Consider the following 27,107-nt stretch of genomic DNA (forward strand, 5'->3'; position numbering starts at 1 on the left):
TAAAACATAACCTGACTTTAGGTGGGCGGCCATCTGCTTTGACCGGTTGGGTTGAGAGACAGAGACTTGGAACCCTGACTTAGGTTCAGGGGGTGAGGGGGAGAGAAAGAGAGAGAGAGGTGGATAGAGGGTGGGGGAGAAAGGGAGGGAGAGAGAGAGACAAACAGAAAAAGAGAGGGAGAGAGGGAGAAGCAGAGAGAGAGAGAGAGAGAAAGAATGCGGGAGTGGGGGAGAGAGATGCACAGAAACAACAATAATAACAATAACAGCTATAATAACAGTCCACATCCATAGTCCATGGAGACCCTCCATCCGCACCCTAGGGGTCTGCATACTCCACAATCACCATCCATGGAGACAAGGAAGCACAGCAACTCTGGGGAAAAGAGGTCACGTTACTAACGTGCACTCGTTATTTTTTATAATTTGTTTTAAAATGTCTTACATATCAACAAATCGACACGAAAACATTCAAATTCTTAAGCCTGTATTATACTTTGTTGCACAATGTACAATGGTAGCGTTGAATTGTGCCGATATTATAGTACAAGCTGTATTGTGAGCTTGTAGATAGGCTACTTTCACTATCATCCTATCCTCCTATAATTCTACAAAGCTCTGTGCGTCTGTCTGTGCGTCCCCAAAACTCTTCTGCCCGGTTCTCCTCAGTGGCTGGAGCTATGGATCTGCATTTGCACACACCCGTTGACCATTACAATGTGCACTGAACACCGAAGCCTGTTTTTCGCTTTCCCCAAATGTCAGCTGTTTATTAGCGTTTTTGTGTCCGCTGACTCCCGGGTTGCCAAATCATGTGTGTGAAACAAGCGCCGGTGTCGCCACATCCGTGAAACAAGCGGACCATGACGCACTTTGGGTGCTCATACCCCCCGACGGGTATGGTCTAGTTTTCTTTAATGTTAGAATCGTTCATTAATCGTAATCGAGACAAAAGTTTGAAGTAGTCATGCTATTGTTTTGAAGTAATGTCATTCAGCCAAAACATGCACTGATGGCACCTGAATGTGTGCAGATGGAGAGGAGAAGAGGACAGGCTCGGTGAGTCATGGGGGAAGTCCCCCTGCGACGTGAGGGGAGCAGTGACACGAGGCACTGACTCAGTACAGGTCTGCCTTGTATCGCATTCCCTAGTGTTCCTTGAGTTCCTTGCGTCTCCTCCAAATTCTCCTGCGTTTTCCTGGCCGGGACACTCAAAACGCTGTCCAACGACCACGGAACGGTTGATTCACCCAGAGAGCGCCAGCAGTCACGCCGCGGTCGCACCTGACATCACTAACAAGGCTGATCATTTATAATGGAGTATAGTGAGGGAGTGGGAGGAGCTTTTCCAGACGCCAACAATTTTTTCTTTTCTTTTTTTGTCAAAACGGCGGTACATTTTGTGGTCTTAGCTTTGAAACAGCTTTGTTTAAAACACACAGAGAGAAAGAGAGAGAGAGAGAGAGAGAGAGAGAGAGAGAGAGAGAGAGAGAGAGAGAGAGAGAGAGAGAGAGAGAGAGAGAGAGAGAGAGAGAGAGAGAGAGAGAGAGAGAGAGAGAGAGAGAGAGAGAGAGAGAGAGAGAGAGAGAGAGAGAGAGAGAGAGAGAGAGAGAGAGAGAGAGACACACAGGAGGCCACCAGATGGATAAGGCTTGGCTGAATTTCTGGGTGGGCGCTGAGGGGGTGAGGGGGGACTTGGTGAGTTGAATATGGGTATGCACTGATGACTGAGGGACACATGGACTTACACAAACACAATCCCAGGGGGAGAGAGAGAAAGAGAGAGAGACAGAGAGACAGAGAGAGAGACACAGAGAGGCGACAGACAGACAAACAGAGAGAGAGAGAGGGGTAGAGAAAGGGAGCGATAGAGATCAACCTATCTGAGTAGGAAATCCTTTGAGCTTTGATGTTTCTGCCAAGAAAATAAATCTGTCATCTATCCGTCCGATTAGCTTACATCCACCCACCATCCTCCGAGGAAAGTCAGAGCCTGAGCACAATAACAACGTACCGAGTACATAGTCTGTTTCTAAAATGTGTCGCTCAACCCCTATCGATCCTATTCGAATAGTCAAGTAACGGCGTAGAGACAGGTTTAAGAGAGAGAGAGAGAGAGGACGACTGGTATCTACACTCACGGGCCACTGTAGTAGGGACACTTGCTCCTTAATGTAAACTTCGAATCAGCCAATCACATGGCAGCAACTCAATGCATTTAGGCATGTACACATGGTCCAGACAATCTGCTGCAGTTCAAACTGAGCATCAGAATGTTCCCCATTCTGATGAAAGGTAGACTGAAAGAACGAGCCCAATCGATGGTCTTGAAGGGCGGAGCGAAACCCAGGCGCTGGATTCCAGCGCCTGGGTTTCCGAGGCTAGATGAAAGGAGACTTAAGTGACTTTGAACGGGGCATGGTTTGTGATGCGAAACGGGCTGGTATATCAATAACCGCAGATCTACTGGGATTTTTCACACAACCATCTCTAGGGTTTCCCAAAAGTTCCCAAAGTACCTCAAAATTGTACTTGAGTAAATGTACTTTCCACCAGTGCTGACGGATCCGAGGAGAGGGTTTTTATTAGTGTTCTTTTGAAGCAGGCGAGTGCAGACGTGCAGCTGTTGGATATCAGTGTGATCTGACATGGAGGACCATGCTGGCTCCGTTTCACTGTGCACTGAGCACTGGGAGATCACCCTCAGTTCATTAATATCAAATATCCACAGTCAAAGTCTCCCTGTTCATCCCCCCACCCCCGGTGGTCCGCCCACTGCAGGTCTACAACAGTGGTTCTCAAACATTGTCTCGCTAAGGACCCCCAAATGATATATTGTATTTGGCCATGGACTGCCCATCGGAAAACATTTTGGGCCAGGGATCCTCATACAAGATTTGTGTTTCCACATTTATGTTGAATTTTCCAGATTTCTTTTTAAATAGGAGATTTACAGTGAGCTTGTAGATCAAATAGCCGATGTATATATATAGGGTTAAAGTGGTTTAACTGATTTTGATGCTATATTAGCATCAAGGTCTGCTGGGGACCTCCTGGAACCCCCTCAAGGACCCCCGGGGGTCTCCAGACCTGGTGCCCCATTTTTGGATTGTGTCCTTAAATAATGATAATAATATACATAAAAAATAATGTATTATGTTATTATGAGTTTGATGGCAACTTTATTTGTTTAAAAGAATGAATCTAATCTAAACAAAAAATCTAATCTTAATCTACCTCTGAGAGTGCACAAATGGAACGGCTCCACTTGGTTCCATTTGTGCATTCTCTGAGTTACAAACCCATAAGGGTCCATTTGGTTCCTAACTATCAATCACTTCGCTGCATGGGGACCCCCTGGAGCCCCCCTCAGGGACCCCCTGGGTTGTCCCTGGACCCCATGTTGAGAGCCAGTGACCTACACTATCTTCAGGTCATTGAGCGCGACAAGGCCAGTAGATAAAGATCTTTATACTCCATGTTGGTCTGGATTCTCTGCTCTCTGCATGCGTCACAGTTTTACTCACAGTTCCACACATTATAAGACAAATCACCACCATTTTTCCCACCGTCCGTCGCCCGAGCCCTCTTCCGGAAATTGTTGTTTTAAAAGCAGCTGTTTCCTAAAATAGGACGCTCCCCTGGCTTTTTCCCTACAGTTGTTATCGTCTGTATCGTCAGAAATATGTAAACAAACGGGAAGCTGCCCTTTTTCAGCTCTGCGTTGCAACTCTTAGTATCACTTTTCCCCGTCATGTTTATGTTTTGGAGTCGGGGCCAAAGCACAGGTCATACCACATGGAACAAACCTAAAGAGCAGCGAAACCTGACTCTGAAACTGATGATTAGCTGATAATTAGCTCCTAGAACAGCTTGTAGAAATGCTAGCGTGACATGTCACTTAGAGGTTTTGGTTGTGTACTTACCTTGCCATGATGCAATATGGGAACCCACCGGCAAAAAAAAAAAACACGTTATTTTTTTCCTTTGAATTGGAAGATGCAGTGCTCTGAATCTGTCTTGACAGATTATCCTTGATGTGACTCAGGATATTGGTGATATCTTCAATGGGAGGATTGATAGGTGTGGTATAATAATAATCTAACCTGGCTATGACGTCTAAAGTCTTTGTACATGGTATATTGTTACTAAGTCATGTGGTATGTCTTTATAATCTACGGTGACACAATAATGGCAAGAAGTTGAACCCTTGAAGGCTTCACACTTGTCAGTACCGTACATAAATGTTGCATTTATATACTGTATGCGTCGCCTTTATCCAAAGCGCTTTGCAATGAGCATTGCATTCACCCCTTCACATTGACACATTCACAAACTGACAGCAGAGGAAACCATGGAAGGCACCAACAAGCGGGAGCAGTTCGATGCTCAGTGTCTTGCTCAAGGACACTAACCCAGGGAGAGCCGTGCATTGAACTGGGAACCTTCAGATTCCCGCTCTACCTCTAAAGCCACTGCCTATAACAATTTTCTGTTTACAATTCAATCTGACATAAATCAAGGGTCAAGGGTTCAGAATGATGCGTCTGATTTCTGAATGTTTACTTACTTTTTCTATAAGCAGGATAAAGTCAGGTGTGCTCGAGCACACTCACAATCGTTGGGGCCTTCCACCAAAATATACATGTATCTCTCCAATCATGTGGATCAAACACGGACAGTAAAACCCACTTGCATGTTTGTATATTAAGATAAGATAAGATAAACCGTTATTCATTCCCGGGGGGGAATTCAGGATGCACTATTGTACTTACTTCTGTGGTAGCCATGTCATTGTTCTGATAATACATGTAGACATGCATGCATGATAAAGCCTGACCCATATACGGGGTGCTCCTTCCATTCCGACATCTCGCCACTCCGACTAGTGGCTTCCGCGTGCAGTTAGGGTTAGGGTTAGGTATAGGGTTCGTTAAGGTCGGAAAGGCGACATGTCGGAAAGGCGAAATGCACCCCCCATATACATCGGTCTGGCAGATATATCAGTCATTATTTACTGTATCGGCAATAGGCTCTATGCACAGCAGCCATATTGGAAAGAAATTGGGCCTCTTCTTACTTCCTTCACAGGTGTTACCAATGATACTAATGAAGGCTCTGTTCCATTCTGGTCAGGGTGCTGATATTGTGCATGTTGGCTCACTAGAAACACTCCAAATAGCCCCTTATGGTGGGTGTGTAACTCTGAGAGTGTACAAATGGACCCATTTGGTTCCATTTGTACACTCTCAGAGTCATGGGGGTCCTTGAAAATAAGACAACCACTGTGCTACACTAAATGGAACGGAGCCTTAATTAGTATTATTGGTAACACCTGTGAAGGAAGTAAGGAAGGGGCCCAATTCATTCCCAATATGGCTGCTGTGCATAGAGGCAATTATGCAGTCGACGTGTCCCCATTTTTAACTGGCAATGTGTTGTCCTTGCACGTCATTATAGGCAACAATTTTCAACGACAAAATGCTGTCTTGTGGGCGGGTAGTTAAACATCAGTAGCTTGGTTTCCCCCTAATCTGTGTGCAGTGGTTTCACAGTCTGTCTTCTCTTAGGAGCCAGGTCTGCCTGTAACAGCCATTGTCAAAGGGGAGGCTGACTCCTTCCCTCTCTTATGTAAATACGGCAGTAAGCTAGAGAGCGTTGGTGGTATAGTGGTGAGCATAGCTGCCTTCCAAGCAGTTGACCCGGGTTCGATTCCCGGCCAACGCAAGTTCTTTAGTAGTAGTAGGCTACTTGAAAAGTTATGGCAATATGTGTTTATTTGTACGTCTCTAGATTGTTCTTTTTTGAGAGTGGCTTGATGTTGCTGCTTTCAGGGCCTGTGTGAAGAGATGTGTTCACAACTTGTAAAAGATCTGAACCAGATCTTTTTTTTTTTTTAAGGCCTGTTGGCACTTTTCAATTCTATCAAAATGTTATTTGTGTTTATTCGTATTGAATGATTGATTGATTGTAGGCTTTATTAACATGCTTATTAACAAACAGTATAGGTGGTACAGTCAAAGGTTATGCTAAAAGGATAACACAAAAAGACCCAGGGGCTTGTTTCCATTGTGGTCCTTTGTACTCAATTCATCAGTAATATATATAATACAGACAATACAAAATATACTACGAAACAAATGGAAGTTATATACAGAAAAAGTAGGGGAGCGGTTAGTTTTGAATTTGGTTAGGGAGTCCTTTATGTCTTCTGGTATAGGTCATTCCACGTTTTGGTGGCAGTATAATATATAACAATGCATTTTTTCCAAAGCTGAGGGGGCACCCGGATTTGAACCGGGGACCTCTTGATCTGCAGTCAAATGCTCTACCACTGAGCTATACCCCCTTCTGTACCACTTGGTTTGCTTACACACTAAATGTTCTCAAAACAGGAAATGTAGTAACATCAAGTAGTTACATTTTTTAAAACTGATTTAAAGATTTAGCACTCTTTTGCAAAATACGAGTCAAAACATCATTAATCTGTGGTCTAGAACATTGGTTTTCAAAGTGTGGTCCGGGGACCCCATGGGGTCCTTGAGGGAGTTCCAGGGGGTCCCCAGCTAAATGATAGATTAGGAACCAAATAGACCCTTATGGGTCTGTAACTCTAAGAGTGTACAAATGGAACCAAATCCATTTGTACACTCTCAGAGTTAGATTAACACTGATTTTACAATATACATTGGGGTCCCAGAGATAGAAATGCCATTAAATGGGGGTCCGTAGCCTAATGCATGTCAAACTGGGGGTAATTAAAATCAAAATGGTTGAGAATCACTGCTATAGAGCCGTAAAAATCTTCTCTTATGGTGGTCCCTGGCATATCATTTTAAATGGGGGTCCACACAAAGTGTCAATCTGGGGGTCATTAACATGAAAAAGTTTGAGAACCACGGGTCTAGAACTCTCTTAAATCCGGATTGGCATGGGACCCAAAGATCTGGCATCAATAGAATAACACGTCACGTGCCCAGCTACAGTATGAGCTAATCTGTTTGTTATCATAGATCATACATGTTGTGTGCCGTTACGTGTTGCGTAATCTTAAACCAGGCCCACAAAGACGGCAGTGTCGCGTCCTGTGTTTTTTTTGGGTGACTGGCTTTGTTATCAGTGCTAGTATCTGCACGCTGCCTGTGACACACGGGGAGGCTGGGCGGGCGGGCCCCTAATGGGGCCGCTGGGTGCTGTGAGGTGAAAGCGGAGCCCCGGTAAAAAGCAAAAGCTGCAGAAACATGTGGCCCCAGGCGAGGACAGAGGAGTCAGGGCTTCAGCTGGGTATTTAATCATTCTGGGTTATTTCCCCTGAGCCGACTGGGCCGGCGCTCGGTGCCAACGTATAAGCTTGTCTAGTAAGTGATCTTTACTGGTCTGCAGCACGCTGGGCCGCTGTCTCCTCTCCCATCAGCCACACACGCACCCTTCCTTGCAGTGGTGGAAGTTGTAGTTATACCTTAAAGGGATAGTTCACCCAAAAATGAACTTTTTTTCTATACTGGATATTTGGATATTTCTTTGTTTTTGTTGCATTCCTCAGCCAATATTTTGATGACCGCCAGCGGTTCCGGTAGTAGACACAAAGAGTCTCCTTTGTGTCTACTACCGGAACCGCTGCCAACCGGTTCGCTGGTCATCAAATTATTGGCTTAGGAATGCGACAAAAACAAAAACAAATCCATGAATTCGAGTCTCCATGGGGTGACTAATCGTTAGGAAAAAAAGTAATTTTGGGGGTGAACTATACCTTTAAACGTAATAAAAGTAGCAATACTACAATGTAGAAATAGTCTTATTAGTGTATTCAACATTTGACTTGTAAAAGTACAGAAGTATAGGCATCAGAATATCCTTAAAGTACTCATTATGCAGAATGTCCCATGTCACACATTCTCAAGTTGTAAGTAAAACATAATTGTAAGTACAGTACTTAAGTAAAATGTACTTATTTACTTTCCCCCACCGCTGCACGCTGGACTGCTGCATCCTGTCCCTCTCCCATCAGATCCCCCCCCCCCCCCCCCCCCGTGTACCCCCTCCTCTCGCTGCCTCCGTGCCCCTCTCGCCGTCTCTCTCTCTCTCTCCTAATTGAATTAGCAGCGATGGAGGCAGCTCCCTTGATCCCAGGGAACCTTCACTCCCAAGGTCGGCGCCCACAGACACTGCTGCTTTGTGCGCCGCCAGAAAGAAGTGAAGACTGTTTCCTGCCTTCACAGGAAGTGTTCTATTGAAACCACATTGTCCCGGTGTGAGCGTCTGCATAGTGCACCAGGTCGAGACGAGGCCTTTGCTGTTACCTCTGACATCCACTTTTCTTTCCACTCAATCCTCTCCCTGGGATGAAATAGAAAATTTCCAAAAAACTAACAAACGAAAAACTTTTAAAATAGCAGATGTACAAGCTCACAGTGTTGTGGGCTTGTATATCTGCTATTTTCACTATTTTTTAAATAGGGCATAAGTGGTTCATTCATTAGGTATTTTTTTGTTTTGTAGGTTTGGGTCCCGGGGGTCACCTCCTTTGAATTATATGTTTGTTTGTTTGTTTATTACGTTGTTTTTATTGATTAGTCACCCCATGGAGACTTGAATTCATGGATATTTTTTTGTTTTTGTCGCATTCCTAGGCCAATAATTTGATGAGCAGCGGACCGGTAGGCAGCGGTTCCGGTAGAAGACACAAAGGAGACTCTTTGTGTCTCCTACCGGAACCGCTGCCGGTCATCAAATTATTGGATTAGGAATGCGACAGGGGGTGAACTATCCCTTTAAGTAGAATGTGAGGAAGAATGCCTAAAATCCCTCCAGGGGCTTTAGAAGTGGCATTGTCCAGGAAGATATGTACATTACGTTATCAATGTAGAAGGATCAATGTAGTTGAGTGAACGTCATACGTAAAAAAAAAGAAGAAGAAAGAAAAGCTTAAGTATAGTTCAGATACTGAAAATAATTACTTATGTACAGTACTCACATAACTGTACTGTAACTGTAACCTAAGTACATTAACTCAGGTACTGCACTTTTGACGTACTTTTAGTTTAGCATTTCCATGTTTTGATACTCTGCTCTGTATATTGTACTTTTTACTCCACCACTGCAATTATTTGAAAACTTAAAAAAAAAAACTTTGCACAGATTTGGAAAGTTAGTCAAGATGAGTATTTTTATTGTATTACTTTAAGTATATTCTGACGCCAATCCCTCTCTATGTTTACTCACATAACATTTTTAATGCAGGACTACTCAGAACAGAGTATTTCTGCATTGTGGTATTGCTTTTAAATCTGCAGTACTTCGTCCACCACTGCAAACTCTCCCAGGGATGAACGTTGTGGTCTTGCACCTCTGAGCGTACCAGGAACAAACCACCATGTTGGCACCTCCGTTCGGTAGTGATTCTACGCAAGGACAACCGATAGGTTTGCTTTCCATCCATTCTATACAAGGCGAACCATAGGTTTGTTTTCCATGCATTGGAAGGAATGTCGGTGGCAGAGTCTTATTGGTGATTTGAGCTCTCTCTCGTAATTGCAGGGCACACATCTGCCACACAAAAACGGGACAGGCTGAGACAGGGGGGACAAAGGGGGGGACGGGGGTTACCTCAGTCAGCACATGTGGTTGGGTTAGGTTTGCGTGTTGGTCTGCCTGCCTGCGCTGTGCCAGTAAGAACCAAGGTGAACATGATCTGCAGCCTGCAGCAGTCCTCAGGGAGCCCCGGCATGGGACTGCATTGTGTAAAATGTAACTCAAGACCCAGACATGAATGGCGCTCAGGGGATAACGAATGATCTGTACTCAACACCGACGGCTTGTGCCTTCTGTTGTTCAGCACTCTTTCTGTTTTGTTTGGTGGTGCCATTGTACGCTTTGGCCCTATAGCCTAGTGCTGTGGTCGATCACATTGTATTTTTGGATCATTAAGTCAAGTTAGTCATCTGCTGGCATTATCGCTCCTCTTTTGTTTCTTTTACTAAAGACTTTTACGCAAAGACTCAAATGATTACTTTTCCCATTTTATGTACTCTAGATGCCTCGCTTATAAGATTTTGTTTACCTATATCTAAGTTCAGGTTGAAGACATTATTACTTTGTTGTCTGCCAGTGTCGTGCGCTGAAAATAGCCAATCTACAACAAGCTCACAATGCGTTCCACGCAACTCTTTGTGAGCTTGTTGATCTGCGCTTAATCGGAGCTTGATCTGAGATTGTACATTTATACCCAATGAAATGAAGTATAAATCAAGCCTAACCCTTTAGTACTAGTTTATTATTATTAAAGTGTTGTTTAATTGCATCACTTAATGTGCCATATGAAGAGACGTATGGAGTCTGAATAGTTTAAAAATACAGTTAAAGGATCTTTGAAAACCCCTCTGCATTTATGACTGGGCTGATGGGAGAATGCATGCTGCTTTTATGGGCTGGAGTGCACATGTTAGTGAATGCACTAATTGGAGTTGTGAAGTTATTAAGCATATGGAATACAGTTATAGACCATTTGCATGCAGCCTTTGAAGGAGTTCCTTTTCTGTGGTTAGATCAGTGGTTCCCGAACCTTTTCAGCTGATACCCAAAAGATACATTTGTCGTCTCCATGCGACCCAAACGGACCAGAAATCGATGAATTAATGCAATATAATTGGGGAAATAGTCAATCTATAAGCTCACAACACGTTGCATCGCAACGTTGTGAGCTTGTAGATCGGCTATTTTCACAATTTCTTCCACTTTTTTTTTGTATTTATGGATTTATGTTATGGATTGAAATTCTTTAGAAAAGTCTTTGGAAATAATAATGAAGATTTCTTTCATGTATTTATCTAAATGCAAAAAAGGAATATTTACTCACGACCCATAAAAATGGGTTTGCGTCCAAAGATGGGTCCCAGGTAACCCACTGTTTGGGAAACATAGGGTTTATATTATCAGGGTATATATACATGACATTAGACATAAGGTGTAAAAGAGTAGGTCCACACAGGTTAGGTGCAAAACATAGTAAACAAAAGCATTTCCACAGACCACATAAGAAAGGAAGTCTGCATAAGGCAAATGGAACCAAAATGGCCCTGTAATCGTCTGTTTGGTTCCATTTGTACCCTCTCTGAGTTAGATTAACACTAAGGATATTACTGTTTCTAATAGAAAGCAAACTTGTAGTGTCCTGCAAATCCACTTTAGTCTACAGTGTTTACCTAAGTATATTTGAGGATACAAAGCTATAGTAATAATTGATGTTTAGGATTTTACAACAACATAATAAAATGGAGCAGGAAGTGTTGTGAAAAATGTTGAGGTCTAACTGGTGATTATGAGCAGAATAATTGAATGTAAAAGGCAAGCCCTGTAGGCTAAATGACGTTAATGGATTAACTTGATGTTTTGCATCAAAGAGGCCTTTTTATCCTGGCCTATCCTGGCCGCACTCACGCACACGCACGCACACACACACACACACACACACACACACACACACACACACACACACACACACACACACGCACACGCACACGCACATGCACACATTGACTACACTTGTGAGGACATCAAAATTTTAGGACAGCTTCAAAATAGCAGAAAAGTAGCACGCAAAAAAAACTGATCTGCAAGCTCACAATGTGTCACCGGTGTATGAATCAGACATAACTCTAAACCCCAACCCCTTAACCTAACCTCTAATGTCTAATCCTAACCCCAACCTAAATCTTTCCCTAATTGTGAGCCTAACTCCCCTTTAAGCGTAAAACAACCATTTATCTTGTAAGGACCAGGAAAATGGTCCTCACAATGTCTATTACTCAAATTCTACTACAGTGGTTCTCAAAGTGGGATAAATGATACTGTAGACAGTTAGGAACCAAATGGACCCTTATGTGTCTGTTTGGTTCCATTTGTACACTCTCTGAGTTAAATTAACATTGATTATACAATATAAATTGGGGTCCCAGAGATAGAAATGCCGTTAAACGTGGGTCTGTAGCCTAATGCATGTCAAACTGGGGGTCCTTGAAATGAAAATGGTTGAGAATCACCGCTAGAGCCGAAAAAAATCTTCTCTTATGGGGGATCCCGGCATGTCTTTTCTAATAGGGGTCCATGGTTTAATAAGGGTCAATTTGGGGGTCCTTAACATGAAAAAGTTTGAGAACCACTGTTCTACTATGGGGTTCTACTCGTGGGGACGTTTGGCCCTCACAAGTATAATACAAGCAAACACACACCCACGCGTGCGTGCGCGCACACACACACACACACACACACACACACACACACACACACACACACACACACACACACAGAGGCACGCATAGACACACACACGCACGCACGCACGCACGCACGCACGCACGCACACACACACACACACACACACACACACACACACACACACACACACACACACAACCTGTCCTATGTGAAAGCAGTTGTCCATGTGTTTCCTGTTGAGAGGCCTCTGCCATGTGGTTGCTGATGGTGGGTTTTCATCTGATCATCAGCTTCTAACAAACCACATAAAAAACTGTTTTTTTACACTAATGAACACAGGGGAACCTGCCTGGGACTTTTACATTTACAATTTACAATTCAGGCAGTTAACAGATGCTCTTATCCAGAGCGACTTAAAAGTGCAAAACCAGAATAAGCAGAGTAAAGCATGAACTCTAGTCGAACAACAGGGAAATACTAAATAGTCACATAAATACAGTCTATCGTTGCTGTTGTTGTCTGTCGGGCAGAAACCTCTTATCTCAATATTCTAAGTAGCAGATCCACCACAAGCTTGAAACGCGTTTTCAGCTTGTAGGTCTGCTACTTTTGCTTTTTTTTGCTTTTTAATCCTGAAAAGTAACAGTTTTGGACATATGAGGTTTCCACCTGACAGAGACGATATACTCAAGTAAATACTAAAAAGTCAAAATGATTTGACTATATGCTACATAAGTATATTTTCATTTTGAAAATAGCAGATCTACAAGCTCTCATAGATTTGATATTTTCACTATATTTAAAATAGGGCTTAAGTTGTTAATTCGTCATATATTCTTCAATGTTTGGGTCCTCCCAAGAGTCCATTCCTAGAAATGTAGTTGGAGTCAAAAGAACAATATTTCTATTTGAAATGTAGCTGCAGTGAAAGTCATCAGCTGGCAAAAAAACAGAAGCAAAAAATAAAGACTCTAAAATGTACGGTACAGTACTCAAGTAAATGGATTTAGTTACTGTAGTGTCCACTAAATACATTGTGCAAAGAGAACAATGTAGTTCATGTCTTTCCATACAATTCAAATTACATTTTACATTTTTGGGGGAAAGATGTTTCCCATGACTGTGGTGCATTGGTGTTGTTTCTTTTCCCATCTGGAAAAAAGTGGTGTCCTTTTTTTATGAATCAGCGTATATAGAGCACAGTTTTTACTACTGACTTTATTTGGGGGTTCAGTTTACTCCAATATCGGGCTATAGCTCTGGTTTGCCAGGGAACTGAAAGTTCCCCCTTGTTTGATAGACTCTAGTGGAATTTTAACCTAAACCCCCTAAAACAGATGAAAACAATTTTGTCATCAAGCCCATTTTCATGTAATCCCATCCTTGAAGATGGGAATGTGCAGCCGTACAGAACCGCAGCTGTTTTAGAGCTGGCTGATGTGATCGCTCCAGAGACCACTTTGATACAGCCCCCCCCCCCTCTCCCCCACCCAGTGGAATTAAGCCAGATGTATGCTTAGTAGCCGATCTACAAGCTCACAACGCGCCGCACTGCGATGCTTTGTGAGCTTGTAGATCGTCTGTTTTCGACACATCGCGACACATTGTGAGCACATTCGGCACGTGACATCATCACACATCAAAGCATAAAGCAGGCTATAGTCAGTTCATGCTTATGTATGATAGAATATGAAACACAAGTTGGATCTGCTTCCTACAGTGAAGACATGCCTTAACTCAGTCATTCTTCCTGCCTGAAGCATCAAAGTATGTATGGCATTCCATCTCCCTCTCTCTCCCTCCCTCCCTCCCTTTCTCTCTCTCACACACACACACACACACACACTCTCTTTCTGTCTCATATGTAAATACGGCAGCATGGAAGAGAGCGTTGGTGGTATAGTGGTGAGCATAGCTGCCTTCCAAGCAGTTGACCCGGGTTCGATTCCCGGCCAACGCAAATACTTTAGCAGAACCGTAATGTTTTATTTTGATCTTACCTACTTAAGTTGTATTGTATTTTCTACTATACACTGTGTGTTAGACATTACTTAATTGTGCTTTACATGCACTGACGATAGTCCCTGTTTGGACTGAAACAATTGCCCTTACTCTGCCCTGGATCGAATGAAGTTGTTTTAATCTGCAACCATGATTTATAGACTGATCTCTTTATTCTTGTGTGCGAGTCAAGTCCTTCGCTACTCTTATGGGACTTTTTGCCTTGACTGCCGCACCAGTGAGAAAGACAAACGAAACGACAGTTTTCAAAGGCGTAGCTCAACTTGTACTAACAGTCTTTTGGAGTCTGATGCACCAACATTTCACTGTTCATACACATAAGTATGTAGAGTATGTGTCAAATAAAGTCTTTGAAGTCTTCTCATCTGCTTTTGATGTTATGAATTCGATTTAAAGGGGCTTAATTGCCATGCGAAACAATATGGTTACAATGCCAAAGCAAGTGTGGAATAAAAACCTTAAAATAATAGGCCTACTAGAATGTGACACAGAGCTGCAATCAAATATACTATGTTGAAAACTTAAAATATGGAAAACGTAGATAGAAAACACTTACAGTATATAAAACTTTAAAAACAGCAGCAATTTATCCGCTGAAATGGCCACTTCAATAGGTCATTATTCGACACATTGCCCATTTACAATGGTTCTGCTACAAACTGGTGGAAACGCAAGCCGGTTTGCGTCCGGTTCCGTGCAAGCACCAATGGTTCCAAGAGTCCAGAACGAAACCAGTTCTTGAACTAAAGTTATTTTGGCGGAAAAGTCTGTCTTCTCCTGGAAGCCAGGTCTGCCTGTGGCTGCCTCTCTCAAAGGGGAGGCTGTCTCCTTCTCTCTCACACACTCTTGTTAATGTGAATACGACTGTCTGAAAGCAAGCGTTGGTGGTATAGTGGTGAGCATAGCTGCCTTCCAAGCAGTTGACCCGGGTTCGATTCCCGGCCAACGCAAGTTCTTTAGTAGTATCTTTAACATATGGTACTAGGCAAGGCAAGTTCTTTAGTAGTATCTTAAACATATGGTACTAGGCAAGGCAAGTTTATTTGTACACGTCTACATTGTTCTTTGTTTAAGAGCGGCTTCATGACTGCAGTGGGAAGCAATCTGAGTAGTAGAGATGTGTTGACAAGTTGTAGATTAGAAGATCTAAACTGGAATGTTTTTTAAAAGGCCTCTTGGCACTTTTCAAAACTACTACAACAAAGAAATGTGTGAAAATAACTGTGTAACACTGCAACTTTGCAGTCAAATACAGTAGGTAAAAAAACTCTATATGTATATAATATATATGTGTGTGTGTGTGTGTGTGTGTGTGTGTGTGTGTGTGTGTGTGTGTGTGTGTGTGTGTGTGTGTGTGTGTGTGTGTGTGTGTGTGTGTGTGTGTGTGTGTATATATATAATATATGTATAATGCTGTTATTACGCACGCACACACACACACACACACACACACACACACACACACACACACACACACTTTACTGTAAATATTTTTCTTTTTGATTACTACTCGTTTATATGATGTTTTTGCATATTATTGTATATTATTGTTTGTCTTTAAATGTTTCGATGAATTGAATACACAGGACCCGAATGGAAACAAGCCATAGTGCTTTCTTGGGTTATCTTTTCAGCATTTTGTATGGAACTGTACCTCTGTGCTTTTTTTGCAAATTGTTAATAAAGTATTCAATCAGTCAATCAAACAAACAACAAGTACACACACGCACGCGCACGCACACACACACACACACACACACACACACACACACACACACACACACACACACACACACACACACACACACACACACACACACACACACACACACACACACACACACACACACACACACACACACACACACACACACCTGCTATCTCATACATATTCTAAACAAAGAGTTCTCAGCATGGCTAACTGTATGTAACAGCAGGTCGTTATGTTGGTGTCTAGACTGACACATCAGACCCAGTATCGTCTGATCTAGGTAGAGAAGTGTGCTGTGTAGACTATTGGTCCGGAGACCTCCAGCTAATGGCTGATAGTTAGGAAACAAATGGAGCCTTATGAGCCTAAGCTCTGAGGGTGTATAAATGGAACCAAATGGGTCCATTTGGTTCCATTAGTACACTCAGTGTGAATGTATTAATAGCTACTAATGTTTTTTATGGCATGGCTCTGTAACAGGCTAGCTGTCTTTAAGAGGATCTGTGTGTGTGTGTGTGTGTGTGTGTTTGTGTGTGTGTGTGTGTGTGTGTGTGTGTGTGTGTCTGTCTGTCTGTCTGTCTGTCTGTCTGTCTGTCTGTCTGTCTGTCTGTCTGTCTGTCTGTCTGTCTGTCTGTCTGTCTGTCTGTCTGTCGCTGGAATGAATTTCTTATGCACACTGGCATTGTTTCCACATATGTTTTATAGATTTAAAAATATATATTTCACTTTGATTTCATAATATAAGTCAATGGGGGAATTTGGAAATGAGATAACTAGCAGCTAGCAGTTAGCTCGGTCGCGCCTCATGAGTCACAAGGCCTTGCCTTTGTTCTGAAGTGATTCAAAAAGTCCTGCATTTGTTGTTAAACTTTGCACATACAGTACGTGGGACCAAAACCCAAAATCTTCCCTTGCTAATGACATGCATCTGTGCGTGCAATAAAGTTACATCATGCTCTGTAAGACAGGGGAACTATAAGTCCGATAGGGATCACTGAGCGTTTGGCATTATAAATTGTAGGAACTTATTTCAAGCAAAGAGGAAGGCAACAAAAAGCCCAAACAAAAGGATGAGGTCATCATCACACTGTGATTTTCGGTTTAATTATTTTTTTTTTACAGCAATTGTCACGACACAGACTAGCAATTACTTCAAAGAGAAGCTGATTTTTGCCCTGGTTCAGTAGGTGATATTTCCTTTTGTTCAACAGAAAGTGAGTGTTTTTCCCCCTTGTGTAGGCAGTGGCGTACCCACTGTAGTGGCAGGACAGGCGGTCGCCTGCCCAACTAAGATCTCATCTCCCCTAGAAAACCCAATTAACCCCAAAAGGTGTCATTGTGTGCTTAAAGGACGACTTCGACATGATAAAATGGTACAATTATTTTCTACTCGGTCTGTGTCTCAGAGGAGGGCTGTGGACAGTTCAGAGTCCCGTCTACCAGTGACATCATCAATGGGGAATCCAAGCTAATAGAAACTGCAGGCTTTCTATTCCTGGAAAGTTGCAATGCAATAAAAGAAGCCATTGTTCTCGTGTTAATAAAAATCGAAATAAAAAAATTGAAATGTTGTTGGAAAAAAAAATCATGCCTAACGATGATGTCACTGGTAGACAGGTTTCTGGACTGTCCACAGCCCTCCTATGAGACACATACCAAGTAGAAAAAAATGGTACCATTTTATCATGAGTATTAGTGAGGACCAATTATATGAAGATAGGTTGAAAACCGGTGAAGTCGTCCTTTATAGGTTGCGACTCGCAAGATTTTTTTTAACCTTTCCTGCATTTATTTATTTATGTTTTTTTTATCCTATATTAAAATTGGCTGATGGGAGGGTGGACCACGGCCAGGTCACTCTGTCTCGACTCAGACATATTACAGTAAACGAACCAGATACGGCCATATATAGGCAGGACCATGGCCACGTCTCGCTGACTCAGACATAACCATAAACAAACCGTACAGTACAACAGTACAGCGGGTACCCTGGTCCCTGACAAAGCCTCCGACACTATGATTCAGACATATTAGTTGGATCGGCGGTGCAACGTAGGTGTGAGGGCCTCTAATTTATTTATATTTTCATTTGGGTCACGGGATACACAACATTTCGTTTTCAGACTTGAGCTAGACCAGGGATTCCCAAACAGTGGGACCCAAACACTCATGTTTGGGTCACAGACCCATTTTTATGGGTCGTGGGTCAATATCCCTTTTTTTCGTTTCCTTATTTTATTTTATTTTCATTTCAAAAGAACTTCATACACAAAAAAATAAAATAATCAAATAAATTCCATAAATAAAAAATGAAAAACCTTTAAAATAGCAGACTGTCCCGGGGAGACACCAGTCACACCACATTTCACTTTTGGGTCTGGAGTTGAAGAAAAGCCTCTGGTGTAGACAGCAGCTCCCATGTCAGAGGTTGCGGTGTGCGTTTCCTGTGCTCTCACCTCAGGTCTCAGTGCATTCCCTTCATTTCCTGTCTGCTCTGCTCTGGCTTGGAGCAGCTTGACCTGTCGCTGGGGAGCAATTCAACTTGTAAAGACTGAGATAAGCTCCATGTTGACACGCCTTAACTCTAGAACGAACAGAATTCCTTATCGGCTACGATAGCCATAGCAGGCATTTTTGTCGCGGTTCACAAATTGTTTTCAGATAATTCCCATAATCAATCTAAAATAAAAATGTAAATTGGATCTGTAATGTGAGCATAGGTAACACCAGTTGAACACTGGTTCCTTGTTTGAGTCTTTAACACTTTGAAGTGTTAAAACTTTAATATTTTGAAAGCTAACAGACAACACTTCAAAAGCACTTGTGAAAATATTAGCACTACAATAGAGGTTCCTTATTGAGTCCAAAGCCTTCCAAAGTTAAAGTGGAGTATTTCAAAGAATAACAAGAACACTTCAAATGTGCTTTGTGAAATTGGTTGGCTGTGAAGGTGTTGTGGTCCTGTTGTCTATAGTGCTCTGTTTCTAAACACAACATTTCCATGTTTGAATCCCTGGCCTTCTGGGTCTACATGCTGGAGTAGTTTGATATGTTGAAGGCTAACATACAACAACACTTCAAAAGCACTAGGAAAGAACAATTACGCATTAAGTTGTGGTGTAGTGCAGTGTTCAAATCTCTGTGTCTCAGTACAGACTTTCCATTTTTGAGCCGCAGACTTTCTGTAGTTAAATGCTAGAGTACTTTGAAGTTTTGAAGGCTAACACTACAAAAGCACAAGAAGACAACACAGTTGCGTGTGGTGGTGCAGTGGCCTAGTGCTCAGTCTCTGAACACGTTTGAGTCCCAGACCTTCCATAATGATATGGTCTATTTTTAATGCTAACATAGGTCCTGTGGTGTAGTGCTGTCTTGTAGACAGGGGTGCACTGTTCGCTTCACACGACACCACAGCGTTCCGGCAGTTGTTGTTTTTTATACGCGCACACACAATCATACATGCACCAGTGTGCACTTGCGTGCCCGTGAGCATGCGTTCCTATACTATGGTCCCACACTGCTACTACTGTCGTACCCAATACGGCTGTTGTAGCCTAGCACGCAGATTAGTTCTTGGTAGGGTAGCTACTTAGGAAAACAATAGCCAGCAGTAGGCACTTCACACCCCATCAGCAACCCAACCCCTGTCTGGTCTCTCCATTCAGTAGAAATGCGATGGTGCCAGGGCAAAGGGGTTCTTTTCTCCTCTTTGTTGTCTGTGTGTTCATTGGAATAATTACAACTGAACATACTGTAGACAGGTAGCTATAAGCTATACAAAGACAAAATACTACTTTTGTTTTTCCACCATCACCTCTATTGATAGCCCATGCATTCTATTATCCTACCTTTCTTTCTAAACGTCTATAAATCAAGAAATTCCTTGGAAAAGTTACGACAAAAACTAAACAGAAAATTGTGCATTTATAACTAAAACTACTTTCTAACTAAAGCACACGTAAACCTAACTAAAATTAATCAAACAAAAAATAAATATTTCATATTGCTGGTCAGAGCGTGTGTATGTGCACACATGCTTGTGACGTCATTAAAATTGCGTCTCCCCCCCCCAGTTAAAAAAATCACCATTACACCACTGCTTGAGGAGTTTCCATGTTTGAATCCCAGGCCTCCTTTGTGTTCATATTTTGAGTGCTAACTTACAACAATATTCCAAAAGGACTGGGAGACATGTGTTGAGCATTCATGTAGTGTTCTAGTGCTCAGTCTGTCAGCAAAGAGGTTACTGTACATGTGTTACAGAATAACAACTCAAAAGCACTAGGACTTCATTATGCATGAAAAAACACTTGTCATGCTGAACTCTTTCAGATAACAAATGTAAAAACAGGACAAAACCAAAACCTGTGGATAAATGCCAAATCACTAACATTTTTATAATAATATGTTTTTAAACGTATGAATGCCTGAATGCCTCAAAACCTAACAATCAGCAGTGAGGGGTCTTTTCACCCTGCATCGAGCAAACTGGCCGCTGTGTGAATGTGCTCAATTATCTGTCTTTACCCACCGTTCTTTTTACTATTTCTGAATCTCTCTCCTCCATGTTGTTTTGTCAGCAGTATTGACGCCTCACAGGCCACAGCGTGACTAGTGGTTGCACGGTCGTTTGACTCGTCCCTCTGAAGTGGTGGCCAGTGCGGTCAGACACGGGTGATTACAGCTTCACACACTGTCAGTTTAGACCCCTGGGTGTTTGTGTCAACACACTGCCCGGCACTGCTCTCACTCACTCATTTCCTCTCCATTTAAAGTAATTAGGACATTACACTACAAATCCATGGTATTGCTTTTTCTAACTAAGTCAGGACTTCCTCTTATGCATGTGGAGAGGGGTTAGTTAAAAATATTCCAATATAGCATTGCCATTTGTCTCAGTATTTGTACCAGGTTGCAAAACCTGGCGTACATCTACACTCGCTAGTCCTGACTTTTGCGTTACTTTTTCCTCATTGGCTGGTCCTTTAGCCAATGAGGGCTCAATGTCTTCTCAGAATATGGGCTCTAAAGACGACCCACAATACTGTGTTCGGCCACTGTATGTAAATCTATGGTAAGTGGCACTGTTGCTCAATGTCCTCTCAGAATATGGGATCTAAAAACATTGCCATGTTTAGTGAGAGAAATAAGCAGCCTGGTATAATATGACTGTGTCATATCTTGTTTTTTAATGATTCAAGATTCAAAGATTTGACTTCACATACTCACGTGAATTGTTGGTGTGGCAAACTCTGTAAGTATTGTAAAATGGTGCATTTATATAGCGCCTTTATCCAAAGCGCTTTACACTATGCATTACATTCACCCATTCACACCAATGGCAGAGGAAACCATGCAAGCCAACCTACTCATTGGGAGCAATTAGGGGTTCAGTGTCTTGCTCAAGGACACTTCGACAGTAACTCTGGGGGAGCCCGGGATCGAGCTGGGAACCTTCTGTGTCCCAAGCGGCCACTCTATTATTATTATTATTATTATTATTATTATTATTATTAATAATGGTAATAATAATAATAATAATAATGTCAGTGCTAAAATATAAAATCCAAAGTTATAATGATGTTGCTATTGCCGTTGCTAATTGGTGAGTGTAATGCGTCATAACAACAATCACAACACATTATATTACATATAGCATTTTATGATGGCTTATATACGGTCAAGTATCGTAATACTCCATAACTATTGGTCACTCACAGACCTCTCTTTCTTTTGGCCAGCATCATAGTTTTATTTATGAATCTCATAGTTGCACATTAATACATTATAATAATAATATAATGCATTATAATCACTGTTATTATGCATTATAGTGTGATTATAAGTCAATTTAAGTGGTCATTGGGTGCTTTAAGTAAAGTAAAAAATAATAGCATTACATTTATGCAAGAACAACACAAAATGTTTCTTGTCACACCTTCAGGAATGTAATTACTTTACTTAAAGCTCACTTATAGTGACTTGTAATCACACTATAATGGATTATAACAGTGATTATAATGCATTATAACATTATTATAATGTATTACAACTATGTCATTTATAATAAACTAACTATACTTGTTATTTTGATTATTTTATTGTTATGTTGATGTTGTGAACAGCATTGCAGACCTTGCAACTCTTGCATTTTGCTGCGTGAGGAGTGGCAATTGATCTTGATTTATAACATAGGTCTGAGGTACTACTAAAGAGTTTGCGTTGGCCGGGAATCGAACCCGGGTCAACTGCTTGGAAGGCAGCTATGCTCACCACTATACCACCAACGCTCTTTTGATTAAAGTCACATTTCCATAATAGACAGAGAGAGTGGGGAGAGGAAGGGGGAGAGGGAGGGGTTAGATACAATACAGGTAAGGTACTAAATACCTTCTAGGTGTGATACTGACTTGGTTATTTAAGTAGGGTATATGTGTGTGTTGAAGCCAAAAAATAAAAGATATACAGAATATAGAATATACAGTATACAGAAAAAAACACAGTTTTGTGTTAACAGTTCTGCCCTAGGTACAGTGGTGGAAAGTAACTAAGTGCATTTACTTAAGTACATTTTTTAGGTATTTGTGCTTTACTTGAGTGTTTCCAATTTACAATACTTTTACTTCTACTCCACTACAACTCAGAGGTACTTTCACTCCACTACAATTATTTGAAAACTTCAGTTACTAGTTACTTTTCAGATATAAATTATGATATTATAAAACATACATTAACCACTTCAGCCCTATTTTACACATAGGCTATTTAAAAATAGCTGATCTACAAGCTCACAACGCATCCCATCGCAACGCGTTGTGAGCTTGTAGATCGGCTATTTTCAAACATTTCAGTACTTTTACTTTTGGTACTTTAAGTACATTTTGATGCCAATACTTTTGTACTTGTACTCAAGTATTTTTTAAATTCTGGACTTTTACTTGTAACAGAGTATTTCTATATTGCAGTATTGATACTTTTACTTGAGTGAAGAATTTGAGTACTTTTTCCTAGGTACAATGCAATCTGCCTAGGTACAATCTATGCAGTGATCAAATCTACTGTGTGTGTGAGCGGGTGTTTACAGGTTAAAGGGACAGTTGACCTGGCAGTCAGGTCATTGTTCAGAGCACTGGTAGCCTGAGGCTATCACTGCTACTCAGTGGCTGTATTGACCCGTCATGTTGTTGGAGTCTGGCTCCAGGAACACATCTGCTTCCAGCATTACACAATTTAATTCAATTCAATTCAATTGTCTCAAGACACTTTACATACTGATGTCGGGTGGAAACCTTGTACGTCCAAAATGGTTACTTTTCAGTGAATGGGAGTTATAATTTAGTCACAAGCCCTTGTTAATACTTTTCATTGATTCATATTTCTAAACCCAACAAACACACTTTTACTTTCAAACATTTTCAACACAACACATATAGGATCTTGTACATTAGCCTATCAATGTACATGTTTCCAGAAGCATGCAGGTAATATGCATATGCATATCTAATCAGTTAACCAGTTAAATGTGCAAAGGAGGTGATCAACAGTGCCTTGACCGATGCTGCAAACTGTGGTTGTACTACTTATGTAGAAAACACTCACTCTAAGACCTTTTTTCTTTTGGCCAGCATCATAGTTTTATTTATAAATCTCATAGTTGCACATTAATACATTATAATAATTATTATATAATGCATTATAATCACTGTTATTATGCATTATAGTGTGATTATAAGTCACGTTAAGTGGCCATTGGGTACTTTAAGTAAAGTAAAAAATAATAGCATGCAAATAAAATGTACGCAAGAACAACACAAAATGTTTCTGGTCATACCTTCAGGAATGTTATTACTTTACTTAAAGCTCACTTATAGTGACTTGTAAGCACACTATAATGGATTATAATAGTGATTATAATGCATTATAACATTATTATAATGTATTACAATTATGCCATTTATAATAAATTAACTATACTTGTTATTTTGATTGTTGTTATGTTGATGTTGTGAACAGCATTGCAGACCTTGCAACTCTTTCATTTTGCTGCGTGTAACTGTGTGAGTAGTGGCAATTGATTGATTTATAACATAGGTCTGAGGTACTACCAAAGAATTTGCGTTGGCCGGGAATCGAACCCGGGTCAACTGCTTGGAAGGCAGCTATGCTCACCACTATACCACCAACGCTCTTTTGATCGAAGTCACATTTCCATAATAGACAGAGAGAGTGGGGAGAGGGAGGGGTTAGATACAATACAGTTAAGGTACTAAAAACCTTCTAGGTGTGATACTGACTTGGTTATTTAAGTAGGGTATACTGTATATGTGTGTGTTGCAGACAAAAAATAAAAGATATACAGAATATAGAATATACAGTATACAGGAAAAAAAGATTATAGTATAGCAACCAATTAAATACGTGCATAGCACACATAGCAGTCAGTATTGTGTGGTGAACAGTTCTACCCTAGGTACAATGTAATCTAAAAATGTACAATCTATGCAGTGATCAAATCAACTGCGTGTGTACAGGTTAAAGGGACAGTTGACCTGGCAGTCAGGTCATTGTTCAGAGCACTGGTAGCCTGAGGCTATCACTGCTACTCAGTGGCTGTATTGACCCGTCATGTTGTTGGAGTCTGGCTCCAGGAACTCAATTCAATTCAATTCAATTCAATTCAATTCAATTCAATTCAATTCAATTCATTTGTCTCAAGACACTTTACTTATCACTGTCAGGTGGAAACCGTGCATGTCCAAAATGGTTACTTTTCAGGGAATTGGAGTTATAATTTAGTCACAAGCCCTTGTTAATACTTTTTATTGGTTCATATTTCTAAACCCCACAGACACACTTTTACTTACAAACATTTTCAACACAACACATATAGGATCTTGTACATTAGCCAATCAATGTGCAGTTAGTGTGCAGGTAATATGCATATATGCATATCTAATCAGTTAAACGTGCAAAGGAGGTGATCAACAGTGCATTGACCGATGCTGCAAACTATGGTTGTATATTACATATGTAAGAAAACATAATACTGCATACTAGAAATTTGTGTTCAAAAACTTCATGTTCTAGTAATGGCTATGAATCAGACCTGTACAGTAACTGCAACTCATAAAGACTCCCTGTTTCATATGAGTGGATTATTCCATGGCAGGAAATGAGTTACACTCTCATGAATCATTCTGCATAACATTGCTGTTGCATGTGATGTAGATGCCCATTCTGCAAACGTGAGTAATAAAGCCAAATCAAAACCACCCTGACATGGGTTATCATAACCCAAAGTGCTTTTTGGCAGGATCATCAGAGCCATAGCCACCGCTAAATCATTTGTTTATGTGTGTCAGTGGGCCCCAGCACTTTGTTTCTTCTAAGTGCGTCTGCCCTGGAATAATACACAGGCTGCAACTTGTCAGAAGCTCATTGGTAACGTGAGGATTTTATTGACTCAGCCTTTCTGCCCCGGGTCATTTTAGTCAGATGGAAGTGTGTGATATCTTCCATTTGAAAGACCATCACTTTAGGATTCTTGTTTGCTGGTTTACACGCCAATGGGCGGCCTCACAAAAGGAACGGGGGTCTGCTTTTAGTCTGCTTTAAGTCTTTGTGTCAAACTCAGTGGTGCAAAGTAACTATGTGTAAATTTGCTCAAGTAATTCTACTTTACTTGAGTATTTCCATTTCTTGATACTTGACACTTGACACACAAATGTACTTTTTTCTACCACTGCATTTATTTGGCCGTTTTAGTTCATAGTTACTTAGCAGATTTAGACTATTAATAACTAATCAAATTAAGTATAAAATAGGGCTTAAGTTGTTAATGACAAGATATATATGATTTTGAAATGGGCCTCTTATACCCCTGTAGTCTTAGAGAGCTGGACTTGAGTTACAACTTTACTTAGACCACTTTTTCCATCTACACAAAATATCTTAATAGCCGATCTACAAGCTCGTATAGGCTATTTTTGGCTAAAGCCCCCCCCCCCCCTCCCCCAAGTATTTTTACACTGCTACTTTTACTCAAGTCGAAAATCTGAGTACTTCTTCCGCCACTGGTCAAACCCGGCACTCTCGTGAGAGGAGCTGAGCCTTGCAAACATCCCCCCCACCGCCCCACACCCATCCACCCATCCACCCATCCGCCCCCGCAACAGTTCCTCACTCTGCATGCATTGGCACACTGATAACACTAGTAAGATTATGTAACATTCAAAATGGATATCTTTATCACACGCTGTCCAGCCTGTTCTATCTTTTCGTGCATAGAAATGGTATGCAAAGCTTGTAGCTTTAGTCTGGGTCCCTTAAGGCTAAGCCGGATTTAAACTTTGTCGCTCGACAGCGTCGCTTGCCAAAAATAACTCGAGAATAAATAGATTTTCACCTTAAAAGTCGGTTATATATTTGGCGAGCAACCCTGTTGCATGACAAAGTATGAATTTGACCTTAACCACTTAAGCCCTATATACTTCATTGTACTATAATTGGGAAAATAGCCAATCTACAAGCTCAAAATGCATTGTGATGCAGCGCGTTGTGAGCTTGTGATCGGATATATCCACAATTCTGGAAAATATTTAAAATGTTCTTTTACTTTTTGGACATTAGAATGTTTTTGACGTTTTTGCAATGTTAACATTTTTAGAAAATGTTTGACATTTTTAGGCATTTTTTACAAAATGTTTGTTTATAAATTATGATGAACAAGCCCAAAATGAGGAGGCCAGGTTGAACGTGATTAAAGTGAGCAGCCTGAGCTGAACAGTTGGAGGTGGGGGGGGGGGGTCTTTTAGGCACAGCCATCTGTCTCTGTACAACATTCCAAACAGAAGGATGATCAATAGTGATCAGGTAGTAGCAGATGACTTCGTCAATACAGACGAATGACACGCCTTCTAACGCAATACTGTGGCTTCTGTGCGCGTCTGTGTGAAGGGTCGTTCTGCCAATATACGGCCATGAACAAAATCATTAACTCTAAACAATAGATTGAAGGCAAATTCTATAGTATGTACCCACACTACGGCGGATAGATTGTTTTATGTACACAAAGGCCTGTATTATAGGCCTTATATGTACATTCATAAACGTATACACGTTTATGTACATTTATATTTAAATTATACCTGCTTTTATTTAT

The 27,107-nt window shown here is 41.2% G+C and overlaps 2 protein-coding genes across 3 annotated transcripts in view; one reads left to right on the forward strand and one right to left on the reverse strand.

The window, feature by feature from the left end:
* Nucleotides 1-27,107, forward strand: part of uba7 (ubiquitin-like modifier activating enzyme 7) — a 137,454-nt gene that overhangs the window by 82,405 nt on the left and 27,942 nt on the right. The window lies entirely within an intron of this gene.
* Nucleotides 12,863-27,107, reverse strand: part of slc38a3b (solute carrier family 38 member 3b) — a 271,863-nt gene continuing 257,618 nt past the window's right edge. The window contains exon 18 of the transcript XR_014601213.1: nt 12,863-12,882. The gene's annotated coding sequence lies outside the window, so the exon portion shown is untranslated. The remainder of the gene's footprint in view (nt 12,883-27,107) is intronic.

Source organism: Gymnoscopelus microlampas (genome assembly GCF_963454915.1).
Source record: "Gymnoscopelus microlampas genome assembly, chromosome: 7".
NCBI classification, from domain to species: domain Eukaryota; kingdom Metazoa; phylum Chordata; class Actinopteri; order Myctophiformes; family Myctophidae; genus Gymnoscopelus; species Gymnoscopelus microlampas.